This window comes from Dasypus novemcinctus, chromosome 4 (assembly GCF_030445035.2).
Source record: "Dasypus novemcinctus isolate mDasNov1 chromosome 4, mDasNov1.1.hap2, whole genome shotgun sequence".
Taxonomy (NCBI): Eukaryota; Metazoa; Chordata; class Mammalia; order Cingulata; family Dasypodidae; genus Dasypus; species Dasypus novemcinctus.
Genome location: NC_080676.1, coordinates 56498736 through 56515104, shown reverse-complemented (window position 1 = coordinate 56515104; position 16369 = coordinate 56498736). Strand labels below are relative to the sequence as shown.

Genomic DNA, 16369 nt, shown 5'->3' with positions numbered 1-16369 from the left:
AAACTAAATCCCAGTTTAAAACAAGAGGCCTGACCTTATGTACCCCATGCAATCTGGCCATCAGCCAAGGCCTGGAGGGGGGTATTTTCCTAGGAAATGAACACAGCTGAAAGTTGGGTACACCAGCTAGCAAAGCAGATGCTGCTGTGGACACCAAGAGCATTCATTAGCTTGTGAATGGTGTGGACCCATGGTATATCCCATTATGTCTAGATAACCTCATAAAGTCTTTGGACACTTGCCCATTTAATATATGTGATCTTCGTCGATTTGCTTAATTTCTCTAATCCTCATTTCCTTCATCTGCAAAATGGGAATGGTAATACTTCTACTGTAGGTTGTTATCAGGATTTAGAAATAATACATTCCTAATCCTGACAATAATTGGGCTAGAATTGCACATCTTTTCCTCCTATTATCCAGATTTCTCTATGTGGTATCTATGTTCTTTCAATTCCATATCTTTGCCAGTGCTATTTCCCCAGTCAAGCCTGTGGAAAGTGGTACCCAAGCAGGGGCATCACACACTCTTCCCCTCAACCTGCTTCCAACCCAAAATATTCCATTTCACTTAAGATCATATAGCTTGACATTTAGTTGATTTCTAATTGTTTAGTATTCATTGGATTATTTCCAACCAGATTTTAAATTTCTATTTCCCCATTCTAAGATTCAGGCCAGGCCAGATATCTAGAGGGACCTCAATATATCCTCATGGGTATATTAAGAATTGGTTCTTGATCAGAAAGGTTATGAAATACCTCTGTTGACCGTTTCAATTCTTGGGATTCTCAAAGCTAGCAAAATCCTTCTCTGTGATCCAGAGGTGTTCAGCTGACAACCTGGACCATGTAAAATGAATGATAATGGCCTCCTCTGTAATTTAGCCCACAGATGAATCTTAGGTGAGATTTTTCTATTGGATTCTAACCGTTCCTGAAAATTGGTGCCCTAGGTGGTGTAAAGTGGAATGCCCAACACAGCTCTGATTATCAACTGCAGCTTATGCATGCATTACAGTGATGGCAGTGCTAGGCTGCTTTCAGCATTCTGAAATCTTATTTAATCAGACCTTAAGTATTTAATGAGTACAAGTGTGTCCTAATTTATGCAATAAGTATTTCCTGGAAAGTTAATACAAATAGAATTTTAGCAAGAGGGGGGGATTCGAAATTCCCTTGGAGTACTCGCTAATTGGGAATTTTTCCTGTAAGTTATTACCCATTCGTTTATTTTGTTTTAACATACAGCTTTTGGTCTCATCAAATCAGGATATACCTATATTTTGCCTTTTCAAGCTTTTGGAGAAATAAATGAAACTAAAATGTTACCATGATTAAATATTATTACCTTTTTGGTATCCGCCCCCTTCCAATCTCAAATGGGTTGTTTTATTTGTTTATTTTAAAATACCATCCATCTTTATGTCATGATCCCCATTTTATAGATGAGGAAATAATAGAGATTAAATACCCAGGGTTACATAACTGATGAGTGAGGAGTCTGGACTAGAACCCAGCAACTCTGAGACCTAATCAAAGATGTTCTCCACTAGCGCTTTCTTTCTATATTTATTCCTAGCTATGTGTCATTTATGGGGTTATTTTAAAAATAAAGTATAAAGTAAATGTAAGGTTTCATTTACATTCCCACATTCCATCTATAGGCATTTCTGCTATAATTCAATATATGACTATTTGGGGGGAAAAAAAGCCTTGCCTTCTATAAAATGCACAGAAAATAACAGCTTATGAAGAAAATAGGGTCGGGCAGACCACTCAAGATCTATGGAACTTTCTAATAAAATGTGAACAAAAATAATAACAATCCTAAAAACTCCACAGCAGTTAAATATAGGCATTTGCACCTAGCCTTAAATCAATCTTATATCCCACAGCTTCAGAGCCCTCCTTCTAGATGTACTTCCTGAAATAGCTTTGCTTCTCCTGAGCCCTCTTGCATCAAAGTTAAAAATCAGATCCTGAATACAGTATTCTTTACTAAGAAGGTATCCTCATACCCTCCGTAATATTATTTATTTAGTACCCTGTTCATTGGGCCCAGTGAAGGTATCCTAATCTATAAAAACCCTCACATGCTTCTATCTCCAAGGACTGATAAGATGATAATTATCATACTGACAGCTACCATTTACCAAGCACACACTTAGTGTCAAGCCCTGGGCCAAGTCCTTGTGACACATCTATAATCCTCATGGTAACTCTGCAAGGCAGATATTTTTATCCCCACTTCTCAGCCAAGGAAACTGAGGCTCAGAGAATTTATAGGATTTCTCTAAAGACATGCAGGACCCAACGGTATAGCTAGAATTTGTTCCTGGATCTTAAATTGCAGATAAACTGGGCCTGTTAGATTTAGTTCAGACAATTCAACTGACCTCTAGTCAACTGATAACTCTACTCATGAGAGAGAAAGAGAGCCACCGAGGTGGCCCATCAACTTTTTGGGCTCCCACTTCATGCCACTGCTTCCTACTGAGTATTTGCAATTAAAACAAGCAGGTCTTCACACCTGTTGGCATGCCTATTATCAAGAAAACAGAACTACAAGTGTTGGAGAGGATGTGGAGAAATAGGAGTGCTCATTCATTGCTGGTGGCAATGTAAAATGGTGAAGCCAAGGTGGAAGACAGTTTGACAGTTCCTCAGAAAGTTAAGTATAGAATTCCTATGTGGCCCAGCAACCCCACTCCTAGGCATATACCCAAAACAATTGAAAGCAGGGACAGATACTTGCACTTTGATGTTCATAGCAGCATTATTCACAATTTCCAAAAGATTGAAGCAAACTAACAGCCCATCAACAGACTATGTAGGGAAGCAGACTTGGCCCAGGGGTTAGGGCGTCCGTCTACCACATGGGAGCTCCGCGGTTCAAACCCCGGACCTCCTTGACCCGTGTGGAGCTGGCCCATGCGCAGCGCTGATGCGCGCAAGGAGTGCCGCCCCACGCAGGGGTGTCCCCCACGTAGGGGAGCTCCATGCGCAAGGAGTGCACCCCATAAGGAGAGCCACCCAGCGTGAAAGAAAGTACAGCCTGCCCAGGATGGTGCCGCACACACAGAGAGCTGACACAACAAGATGACGCAACAAAAAGAAACACAGATTCCCTTGCCGCTGACAACAACAGAGGTGGACAAAGAAAAACACGCAGCAAACAGACACAGAGAACAGACAACCGGGACGGGTGGGAGGGGGAGGAGAGAAATAAATAAATAAATCTTTTTAAAAAAAGAATAAAAAAAAAACAGGCTATGTAAAGAAAATGTAGTATATACACACAACGGGATATTACTCTGTTGTAAAAAAGGAATGAAGTTCTGAGACATGCAACAACATGGATGAACCTTGAAGACATCACATTGAGGGAAATAAACCAGACATAAAAGGACAAATACTTTATAATCTCACTAGCATGAATTAATCAGAAAGAATATAGAATATAGGTTTCCACAGGATGGAGGATGGGGATAGGGAATAGGGAATTAAGGCTTAAAATGTACAGTTTCTATTTGGGCGAGGGACAAATTTTGATTATGGATGGTAGGGATGGTAGCACAACATTATGAACATAATTAAAAGCACTGAATTATATATTTTAATATGATTAAAAAGGGAAATTTTAGGTTATCGACATGGTTCTATGGGGGAAAAAAACAGGTGTTTTTCACATGTACTCTTGTCATCCATACCCTGACCCCTCTGTACTTATGCTATTTAATGTTGTTAATCTAAATGCAGGACTTTATAGTAATCTCTGTTCATTTTCTTCATGTCAGTTTAGAAGTAATATTCCAGGCATTGGCTATCTTTTTGTGCTGATCATCTGTTCTATTAACCTTCCCTCACAATGTGGGCTTCTCTGATGGATATTGGTGAATATTGCATATACTCTCATTTGCGTCAATAAAAAAGAAATTGAACAGAATGGGATGGAGGCTAGGAAACTTCCTTCTTTACAGAATCTCTCTAATGGCCAAAGAGGCATACTGTTAATCCATGCAACTGTCCTATCATCCAGCCTGCACAAGAGGTTATCATCTTGCTGAGAGTAAGATATAGTATGCATTTTGTTCTTCAACCAAATGAATAACAGCTAATAACTGTTTTCTTTTTAGATACTTAGAAATCATCAGATTTATATGTTGTCAATTACAGCCCAAGATCAGCATTAAAATTTACTAGTCTAACTTTTCCTCCCTTTGATAATAGCAATAGCATATGTCTATCTCCCGTCTATGTCCACGTGGTCCACATCTCATCAAGTTTCATCAGCAGTGGACTGGAGATCACAACTCTAGATTCTGCTTACTTCATTCAAAAAGGAGGGCATGAATCTATTTGAAGCCATGGATCTATCTAGATTTAACCATTCTGTCCTAGTCAAATGTATCCTCTCTAGAATGTTTACATATAATTTCTACTATTGAAACCAAGCTCCTCAATAGAAATGCAAAGAATTGACTTTCTGTCTTCCTAGTACCTTCTATTAATATTAAACCATCTTTCACAAGTACTACATCTTTTTCTTTTGGCTTTGAATGTGACTAAAATTTCCTTTTTTAGTCTTTGGTGTTCCATGAGGCCCAGCACATTCTTACACCCTCAAAATATGACTATGCTATTCTTTTGTGTTAATTCTTATTTTTGTGACTGTTCTTTCCTCATTTGTCCATGGCCCCTTAAAAAGTGAACTCATCAAAGAGCTCCCTATGCCATCATGTCTCTCTCTTTGGACACCTCCCTTAATATTTGGAACAATTTCAAGATTCTGGAAAAGATTTCCCCCTGTGTCTCAAACCCCTTAGAATAAAAGAAGTATATCTGCCTCACAGGCTTATAGATGTTTGGAAAATATTGTAAGATATATTTTGGAATTTGACTATTTTCTTAATTTATGGAATAATTTAATTAAAAGCTGAATATTTTACAAGAGCTTATAAGAGTTCATCAGTAACCTGAATTTGGACCTTATTTAAATATTTTTAAATATTTTCATGATAACACATTGCTCTTTTGTGAAACCAGTAATCGGTGAAATATATAATTCTCTATGGTTATCATTTTTAATTAGTAGATATACAGTATTAACTTTAACATATCAACATATAGAATAATTCAATCAGTTAAAATTTTTATACTATTTTAACAGACACTGTCCTGGTTAAATAGTATGTTGGTAGTCTCAGTCACGTTTAGAGCTTTTGTTTAAAACTCTATAAATAGCTTAGGGACTTGGAAAAAGCCAAGACATATTTTGCCAATATATCTAGCTTTAATGTTTCAACCCATGCAAACTCTAGGAAGGATTTAATTCATCTGTTTTTTTATTAATTTAGTCTACACTATTAAAAATATAATTTGGAAAAATTACTTGATGCCCCAGATTTTAAAGTTTTTAGTCATTTTGTTAGAATTACAGTAAATAGGAATCACCTCCCAAGCATTTTAAATGTTTCAAATGTAAATTCTATAGATGAAAACTTAATTAAAACTGCACACTCATAGACCCTTACTGAGGTTAAGAGCTTAAAGATAAATAATTGGTTCTGCTACTCCTCATTCTAGGAAGCTGAAGCAGTATTTGCTGAGAAAAGTACATATCTATAAAGAAAAGCAGTTAGCCCATTCTTCTGGCCACATCCTTTCCCCACTTAGTTGACATGGGTGTCATAAAGCAGAAAGATTTAGGCCTCAAAATACAGTCCAACTAATGGTCATGCCATGGAGGGGAAACAAGATACACTGGAAACCAAGGCTGACCCTTGGGATTTGGTAGATTCCTATTCCTTGTCATCTGTGTGCCTTCTTGCTGCCCAAAAAGCTGTTTGGCATATATTAGACTTCATAAATATACATTAAACAAATAAATTAACAAGTGAGTGAGTGAGTGAATGAGTGACTACAAACTTCTTGCTAAGGTCAGAAGGAATTCTGGACCTAGATGAAGCTGAGCCTACAGGAGGAGGGTTATCATTGTGCTGGCAAGAGGTAACAAGGGTCTATGGGGAGGGTGATAACCAGTGGTATGCTGGTAAATGTTTAAGAACCAGCTCATTAGGAAAAAGAAAAAAGAAAATCCCCGATTTGCATCATTTGTCTATCTTCATAGTGTAAATATTCCCACTATAGCCAATTTCAAGCTGCTACATGATTTTACTGAATGTGGAGTTGTAAGAGATGTGCATAATTGGTTCCCCTTGAGATTTATAATATGTTGTAAAGTGCATACCAGTGAACTACTCAGGACCTATCAGCAGTATCCAGTATTTACATGTTATGACCCCTCTTTCTTTGAATGTGTGAGCACATAATATTATTCAAATAAAAAATGGGATTAAACACTTTAATCTCCAACTATACAGGATTCATTAAATAATAGATGCATAAAATAGAAATGCAATCATTTAAATTGAGTGGTGAATATTTATTGACATGGGAAGACATTCCATATCAATATTTATTGAGGTGGAAGGATGTCAAAACAGCATAAACACTTTATTGAAAATATAAATGCATAACCAAATCCATACCCAAAACAGTTCAAAGTGAAACTGCAGAGTATCAAATAAAATTATCAAATATCACAAGCAATCAGTGAAAATAGATATCTTATCCACAAAGAAATATTTGGACTTCTCATCAGGAACAAAAGAGGCCAACAACAACCACTGAAAAATACCTTCAAAGTTTTGAGAGAAAATAGCTGTCAACCTAGAATTCTATAACCACCCAAATTATAATTCAAGACTGAAAGACAAATAAGAACTAAGAGATTATAATGCTCACAAGTCATTACTGAAAGAAATGCTAAAGGAATCTGAAATTACTGGTAATAATAATAATAATCCAGATGAAAGCAGTAGGATAGAAGAATTAAAATAAAAGTGGATAAATTGGCATGGATTTTTTGGGGTTTTTTGGGAGGGGGTTTCAGGAGGTACTGGGGATTGTACCCCTTACATGGGAAGCAGGCACCCAACCACAGAGCTATACCCACTCCTCTAAACTGGTATTTGAATTTTAAAAGTAATCACTAGAAATATAGAAATAAAATCTAAAGCTTTCTAATACCAGATAAGATTTAAGAAAATATAATCAATCCAAAAAAGTCAAGAAATCAGGAAATTTTAAAAAGCATAAAATGCATAATAAATAGAACACACAAAGTAACACAAAAATAAATGTAAAAAAACAATAATTTCAATAAATGTAAAATAAACTTATCAGTTCATGCACAGAGGTTGTTAAATTGGAAAAGTATCTAGGTATATGCTATTTATGAGGCACTTCTAAAAAAATTTATATTAGGAAGGAATGAAAATATTTATTGATTCAATATTGAGGCTATAGTTATAGTTTTGCCATGCTGGAAACTAGGCATTCTAATTAACCACTTTTAAACCTTGATCTTATCAGTGTTGTTTTTAATGCCATATATGTGGTAATTTGATATTATACTTTGGTATTTTAGTTTGTATGTATGTGTATACAAACAACATTTATTAACACACAAGTATTATGTGTGTCTATATAAACATATATATTATTTATGGCGTGTAAGGTAGAGCTACGATTCCCACCTAATTCTTCTTAGTATCAGAAAATTGTGTCCTCTACCTAACGATCTCTAGGCCATATTCTTAAATATCCTGGGCAGAGCCTTTTCAAATCACAAGCTCAACACATTTTTTTAATTGTTTAGAGGAAAACATGTATACAGATAAAGAAAAACAGTTGATGGCCATAGAATGTTATTATTAAGACTTGAGTGATCCCACAGAAAAGATTCTTTTGAAGAGTCACAGAAACTGTATAAAGTTACGAACCCAGGAAAAAATAATATCCATAACACAGAATTATGCAGAATATTTACGGGACTTATACCCTCTGAGAGTTGATCCTTGAACCACACTAACCTCCATAGACATACCCTAGTTTACATAGTTATGGTGACAAGACAAGCAAAAATCATTGCTAGACTATGGCAGGGAAGGGTCACTGGTACAGGGTATTGGTAGAGAGGGATGTGTGAGAAAGGGTGCAGGCTTCTATGGAATACATTCATATTCCATATGTTCATATGGTCATAGGGAGTTATCTCAGTGGGTTGAGACCCACACAATAAACAACAAAATATTAATTTTCCATTCTAATAGAGTGGCAAGAATCTCTAGAGTACATAGACAAGCCAAATAAAGCAGACCAACACACCAAGCCCTTGATATTAATGTTTGTACTTCTGTACCTTATTCTTGTAAAATTGAAACTTTGCCAAAAAATATCTATTGCCTAAGAGTTTCCTCCTGAAAACCTCCTTGTTACTCAAATGTGGCCTTTCTCTAAGCCAAATTCAGACAATAAACTCACTACCTTCCCTCAAGCATGGGACATGACTCCTGGGGGTGAGCCTCCCTGGCACCAAGGTATTATTACAAGTGCCAACCAATGATGCATTTGGAAAAAAGATCTTGACCAAAAGGGGAGAAATTACATACAAAAGAGTTTTTACAGTTAGGAGATTTCAAAGTGAGTCAGGATGTCATTTGAGAGGTTACACTTATGCACCTCAGGGAGATCTCAATAACTGCTACAGTAAACAGTGCTTCAAACAGAAGTGTTCCTCAGGCCTTTAGAGACATCTGGACACTACAAACAAGGCAAACAACCACATAAAATCAGCACTCTGACTGTGGGCTTTACTTTGGAATATAGGATAAACTATTTCCCCACTGTAACAAAATTAGACTCATAATTTCCCTACACAAGATTCTTCTATTCCTTTTATTTGAGCCTGTAATTAGCACTATACCCACTAAGTATATGTCCCAGAGACTTAAATTTTTGTTCTGTTCATATGGCAGTTGAGCCCTAAATTTCAGCAGAGTTGCAGCCAATACCTACTCTCCAGGTCATTGGACTCACCCAGGACAACTAACAAAATTATGATGATGGACAATGCCCACCCCAAAAAGCAAAGAGAATCTACAACTGCAAGCAAGACAGTTTCTACCATCTGCCCAATAGGGAATAAGGTCCCTTTCAATCTGAAGCAGGGAAGGCATCACCTTCCCAAAATCCTTAAGACTGAGGAATGAACAAAAATAAGGGGGGATGCAACCATGGTCCAAAGTAGACTTATTATTATTGCAGTAATGGAAGAACTTGTAATACTGATATAAAAATCGTGATTACCAGAGGTTCTAAGGGGAGGGGAAGGGAAGAATAGGTGGAGCACAGGGCATTTCTAGGGCATAAGAATTGTTCTGCATGATTTTGCAATGACAGACATAGGCTATTACACATTTTGTCAAAACCTATAAAATTGTATGGTGCAAAGTGTAAAACCATAATGTAAACTATTGACCATGGTTAGTAGCAATGCTTCAATATTTGTTCATCAGCTGTAACAAGTATGCCACACTCAAGCAATATTATTATTATATGGAGAAAATGTGAGAGGGTGAAGGGGTGGGGCATTTGGGAATTCCCTATATTTTCTATGTAACTTTTCTGTAACCGAAAACTTCTTTTAAAATAAAGTTAAAAAAAAAAAAAAGATCTGGAAAAAAAATCATTACTAGGCAAAAAAGAGTGAAACATGCCCAAGGCTGCCTAAATGGGCTGTGGCAGAAGCAGGGCAAACTCATGGAACCTGCTCCCTCCAACCCCTGCTCCATGGTTCTGTCCACCAACAGTCATCACACATTTCCCCACACTGTCGGTGCTGTTCCCTGCCATCAGGAAGATTGCTTCTAAAATAAAGCGAAAAGCCTGATAAAAAGGCCAGCTAACAGTTCCTTTTACTCCCTCTATCATCAGAGCTGCTTAAAATGATATCTTAGGCCAAATGATCAGTCAACTCTTAGTTCAATGAATGCAGAAGGACCATATCATCCAAATTATCAGGACAGATTCATCATAATGTGTGTTATGTTTAGAGGCATTGAAGATACATGTCTTGGAAAATAAGTCATGGACATAGAGTAAAAACCTGAAGCAATAAGGGGTAAAGCCAATTGGTCTCTTAAATTATAATTCCTTTTAATAAAGATTTTGGGTTTTGGTTAGTTAACTATCTCTTTAAAGCACCTTGAACCATCAGAGAAATTCACTTTTGAATATAAATCATTATTAATAATAATGCACATATTTTAACTGAGTAAAGATGGACTTGATCTTTCACTAATTCATTAAGAGGCTGGCCAGAAATGTCTTCCTCTAAGATTGTTTTAAATAAGGGTTTGGGTAAAGGATGTGGCTAGGGAGACAGTAACCAAAATATCTCTTCTGATTTCAGACACTGCACTACATTTCTTTCCAAGTCTGCTTCAAATATTAAATTTTCTGTACTTTGCTTTCAATATCACTGAGAAATGCAGTTGTTTGAGAAAAATAAACGTTTTTTTTTTATAAAAGCAGAAGTAAGCAGAGAAATAATTTTACATTTTAGCTATTACAGCATTCTAGCATTCTGAGATTCTATAACTTACTGGACCTAGAAACAAATTCAATCTCCAATATTCCTACTTACAGCTGAATTTCTGGATTTTCCACATTAGATGAGTGAATCTAAAATATGCTAGGTTGGTTCAAATAGTGTGCTTGATATGACCTATAAAAGCTAGAAAGTTAACTCTCCCCACTAGATTTTAAACCCTTTGAATCATTCACAGAGATGCCCCTGGTGCCTGGCACAAAGTATGAGAAAATACTTATTAAGCCAATAAATGAATGTAGGAATTGTTCCTGGTATAACTGTATTTCTTATTTGAATCATTTAGGCTCCAGCATCTGGAAGAATTTATTTAAAGTTATTTTTTTAAAGGAGTCAATAAGAGTGAAGAGGAAGAGAGGGTAAAAGGAAGGTATTCAAAGCTCAGCAAATCTGGTCCAAAAATCCAATGCAGTGTGTGATGAATGTCTGCTTAATTATTGAAGTTCTACCTGATAATGTTTAGTTTCAAGATGTGCACATATTTGGTTTCAGAGTGTGCACATGAGAGTTCTTAGGATTACCTGAGCATAGACCAACCTAGTCAAGTGCAGACAAGGAATTGAATGATTAAAACAAATCTGGCTCATGAGAAAGTCATGCCCATCAACAGCCTCTCTTTCCTTCCTTACCCAATGTTGCTCTTCAAAATTTCAGACCCTTTGCCACTTCCTGCTACACTTCTCTGTTGTTTACCATTACACTCAAAGGGTCTTGTTATTTTATCTCTGCATTTCTCCTTTCACCCTATCTAGAATCTTTAGATCCCCACATGTTGGCTTGTTTCCCTTCCTCCAGCTCCTGGGACCTTAGGCATGAGAAATTCCAGGAGCTTTCTTCTCTGTCTTCTTGCTACAAACCACTAGGAAGTTTTGATTATAAGACTGCACAGTAATTTCCTCACCTTTGTATCTTTGGGAAAGTCATCAACTATGTGTGAAACTGCACACATAGTGATATGAGTGAGAATACATGCTAACACATACACATACTGCTTGCACAACCAGGTCACAGATACTGATATATAAAGCTCCATCATAAGTCATTTCTCTAGCATCAAATGTCTAAATATCTTAAATGACCATTTTTAATGGCACAACACTGTAATAATAAACATTCATGCACTCATTGCAAGACTTTAATTGGTTTATGATGTTTCAAACATTTGATCATTTCAGGATTTTAGCGGTCAGTGGATTTTATTGGTCAATGGATTTGAAAGTATTTGAACCAGGTGAAAGTTGACAATCCCTGCCTAAAGGATACTTACCTGGCCAGTTCAATGTGGGCACGGGCTTGGAAACCAAATGTCCATTGGCTCAGGAGGACTGAGTTTCTTCTTCTCCATGATACTCTTGGGAGTATTTAAGACATGTCATGTCTAAAAGAAAAAAATGAAAATACCCTTTTTAAAGTTGACTTAAGATCCTTGTCTATCTGTTCATCTGTTTTCTAAGTTTCCACCTATAATTTGTTATGTGTAAAGGTCTAGAACTGCCTGGAACATAGTAAATACTATGTAAGTGTTCACTCATAACAGGGAACAAGCATAAGGGGCATAACATACAGTGCTCTTTGTACAATGTGGCCTTCTTCTAGGCCTGGGTTTTGTCTTCCTCTTCTCTGCCCCTGTATAATTTTTCTTTCCATGTTGCTTGATCTGGCCTAGTCTTGTCTTCTGTATCCACATAGAAAGGATAACCAGAAAAATTAAAAAAAAAACAAAACAGCATTTTAGGCACATACTCAAATTTTAATCATTAGGACTTGAAGATATTTTTAACCTTAATTATATGAATTTATTCACTGGTTCTCCTTTTGCTGCTATTATTATTATTATTATGCAAATCCCTGCACCCAGAGCGGATTCATCTGATATCTTGTAGCAACCGTCCCCAAACTTCCAAAGCCTTCTTCAGGGCACCCTTGCAAGCCCATAGCAAGTCTCCTGCTGACAGTGGAAGGCATTATTTAGAGTCCTGAGTAGATTTAGAAAGTTTAGAAGAGCTTCCTGGCTGAGGCCAGATGACTCAAGCACCATTTTCTCCATAGAGCTTTTGCTATCTCTATCACTCTCAAACTGTGCAACTCAAAGATAAAGGGAAAAAATTCTATTTCAATTTTTTAAAAATTACACCAACATTTTTTAGTGGTTTTTGTTTTTGTTTATTTTCCTCCCCCTCCCTTATCACTTGAGTCACATCCGCTTCCCTATTTCCATTGTTAAATGTGTGCCATAAATTGAACAGCTATCACCTTATTTGTTGTTTGGTCTTTGTAACTCAATGTAATTGGTTCTCAATAAACATTTAATAAAGGAAGGTCAGTAAAACAGACTTCATTCACCAACACATCTTATTCCCGCATTGTTCTAACATAAACTGAAGTATATGTATGCAAGACGCCTGCTTTATATCACTTCATGACGAGAGAAATAAACATCATGAGGTGGGAAGCGGAAGTGGCTCAGCTGATAGAGCATCCATCTACCATATGGAGGGTCCAAGGTTTGATCCCCAGGGCCTCCTGACCTATGTGGTAAGCTGGCCCATACACAGTGCTGCCATGCACAAGGAGTGCCGTGCCATGCAGGGGCGCCCCCTCGTAGGGGTGCCCCACATGCAAGGTGTGTGCCCCACAGGGAGAGCTGCCCCACATGAAAAAAGTGCAGCTCGCCCAGGAGTGGTCTGCATACATGGAGAGCTGAGGCAGCAAGATAATGCAACAAAAAAGAGACTCAGATTCCCAGTGCTGCCTGATAATACAAGTGGATGCAGAAGAACACACAGTGAATAGACACAGAGCAGACAACGGGGCAGAAGGGGAGAGAAATAAATAAAATAAATCTTAAAAAAAAAAAATCATGAGATATTCAGCACCTGAAACAAACATATATCTTGATACGTCCTCAACAGAATCAGTTATCGAACTTTGGTTCGGAGTGGACATTTATACAGAACTCCATTCCAACAGGATTTGATTGTACTGTTAAAAATTGTTTTATTCATACCTAAGTGAAAGAGTCTTTGTCTCCTGCAGCAAGTGTTACACCTGCCAGGATAAATCAAGTCTTCACCTTGGCCATTGGTGGACATTTGGCCACCATTTAGTTTACTACTCCTTAAATGGGTACTATCCAAAATATGTTATTTCCTTCCTTTTTCATCTAACAATAGGCAAAATCTGACTCTTGAAATTTGTAAATAAAAATCACAATATACTTTCATTGGAAAAAAAAATGCCATGGAATATGTGACATAGGTTTTCTTAAAGTATAATCTAGCCAGAAATTTTGAAATGGAGAGTTTCAAGGAAATTAAACATCAGTGTAGTAAACCACATTTTAATCCTGTCTCCCTTTTATTCAAATACTGATAAAGTTTTTTTTTATCTCTTCAAAACTTATTTTTTAGAAAGAAAGAAAGTTCAAAAAATATCTGCTGGGGAAAAAAATCTACTGAGGAGATTAAGCAGTGAAAAGGCACTTGTTCCATGTTGTGTGACGTAAGCATTCAGTTTTAGGAAGAGTGGGGAAACCTAGGCTTTTTACCTAGAAATTCAGAGCTTGTATACCATACCATCTAGAGGTCACAGGCCAACAGCTTGCAAGCAGAACTTGGCCCAGTGCCACAGGCCGACATGCATATATTAGGTACCAACATTTAAAATTCATGGATTTCCTATTTTAAAATTGTTTAATTTCTAGTTTCTAAAAAAAAATAAAAATAAAAACTGGACCCTGTGCTCCTCTCACCTGGCAGTTTCCTCCTTCCATGTGGGATATGAAACTGGGGAAGCTAAAAGCTGAGGCTCCCCCAGCTATCCTCAGTTTCATACACATCCTTCTTGCTGCTCTGGAAGTAACTAGGCTGGGTTTAAGTTGTCAGTCTTACCAATCCTGAGACTTAGACCAGACACAGACTAATATCCAGATGCAAACAGTTATAATGCTAAAATTTCTTCTTGTTTATCCATTTATAATCAGTATTAGCACATAACAAATCTCTGATGCTAAGGGCTGTTCTTACCACACAATAGCAAAAATGGCCACATTTCAATCTATACTTGTATTTGAATATTCAAGTTGAAACATCATTACTGTTGGTTACTAGTTGGTCTGCTGGCAAACCTCAACAGGTTGTAAATTCTTTGAGAGAATGGAAATCTTAAGCCAGGTCCTCTTAACACTTTCATCTTGTATCATTACAGCCCTACAGGCTGACAGAATAAAAGAGGATGGCTGAGTGTCGAGAGGAGGCAAAGTTGGAGTGAAACAACCTGTTACCTTCACTTTAATATATAAGTAAATGTACATGTTAAGGTATTGCCTAAGGACCTACAAATTAAGCTAAAAAAAATTTCTTAAAACAGCTTTCAAAACCCAAATTGTCTATGTAAATTATCTGCCCCCATTCTACATTTCGTAGCTTGTATGACATCAACCATCAATTTATGAAGGAAATATTTAAAGACTAGGGAATGAAATATTTCTTCACCATAATTGATTGTCTTTATTTTCATGAAGTTGAAATCACTGATACCTTTCATTTATGTAAAAAGCCAATTTTCAGTAAGTTTTTGAGAATTGAAACCATTTATATAAAAGTGAAATTGCTTTAAAGTAATCCATAAAGACAGAAATGGAAATTATAAGTATTTAGAACGTGAAACAAATGCATTTTATGAAGCAATATGGAGAGAATCAAAATTTTTTTTCTTAGCAATATAAAATATAATTTTCCTTGGAGAGTCTGTAAAATTCCCTCCAAATTTCTGATTGATAAGCCTTTATAAGAGAAAGACTGCTTTTGGAGGTAGTAAATCGCCTACTGGCATATTCTACACAAAGCTTCAGTGTTTAATACCAAGCTGCAGGGATGTGAGTACAAAGACATCAATTATCCCAAAATGGATTGGGGAGAGTCCAGTTCAGTTATTAGTTCTTTAAACTATGTCCACAGGGGACAGACAGAAATGGAGATTTGGCAATCAGCTGGTTAATTTGATCACTGTAGACAACTGTACTGTATAATTTAGGACGGAAACATACCCTGACCTGGTGTTCCTAATTTGTAACATTCATCAAATTAATCAAATAATTGCCAATTCTCAATTTCAATGCACCCTATAAACGGAGCCTGAGTAGTAATGATCAAGTTTTCACTTACAATTATAAACAAAATGCAACATTACATTATCTGGGCAGATCTGCACCTTTTAGATGGTGTTCCAATGCATTTTCTGCATAGCCATTTCCAAACCATCTTCTTTCTCCCCAAGCTGACTATCAGCCCTACTTATCCTGCTCCTTCACTTCCAGGATGATCTTGCCTCCTCCCATATCAAGAAAAGGCAGGTCATCAGCTCGGAACTCCCTCCGCTCCCCCTCCCCCAACACATACACACAAACACTATTTGTAGTTGCACCAATCCATAACTCCTATCTTCTTTTACAAAACTAATTTCTAGTGTCGTCTCTAGATTCCATCAATACTACTTCTCAGGGGTGTTTCATCTACTTTATCTTTAGCCTTTCAACCCCTACTGGTTGAGTCAATTTAACACATAAACAAATGAACCCTTTCCAGTGAAGTCACCTTCTCTTGTTAAGTGTTTTAAGTTAGTAGGACCTTTCTGGTAAGCAATCTCACCATAAGTATCAAAGTGGCTTAAAAATGTTCAGATCCTTTGACCTAATACATTCCTCTTGCAGGAATCAGTCCTAGGGAAATAGCACAAAACATGGACCAAACTTTATGTTCAAAGGAGTGTTGTGGAGTAGGGGGAAGTAACATTTATGAAGCTTTTAATTTGTTTTTTATCTGTACACCAATGTTCATTACAACATCATTCA

At 36.8% G+C, this 16369-nt stretch overlaps 1 long non-coding RNA gene across 1 annotated transcript in view; it reads right to left on the bottom strand.

The window, feature by feature from the left end:
• The window catches only part of LOC131278217 (uncharacterized), a 57340-nt gene that overhangs the window by 23874 nt on the left and 17097 nt on the right, over positions 1-16369 (bottom strand). Inside the window, exon 4 of the long non-coding RNA XR_009185490.1 lies at positions 11786-11896. This is a non-coding gene — a long non-coding RNA (uncharacterized lncRNA). The remainder of the gene's footprint in view (positions 1-11785; positions 11897-16369) is intronic.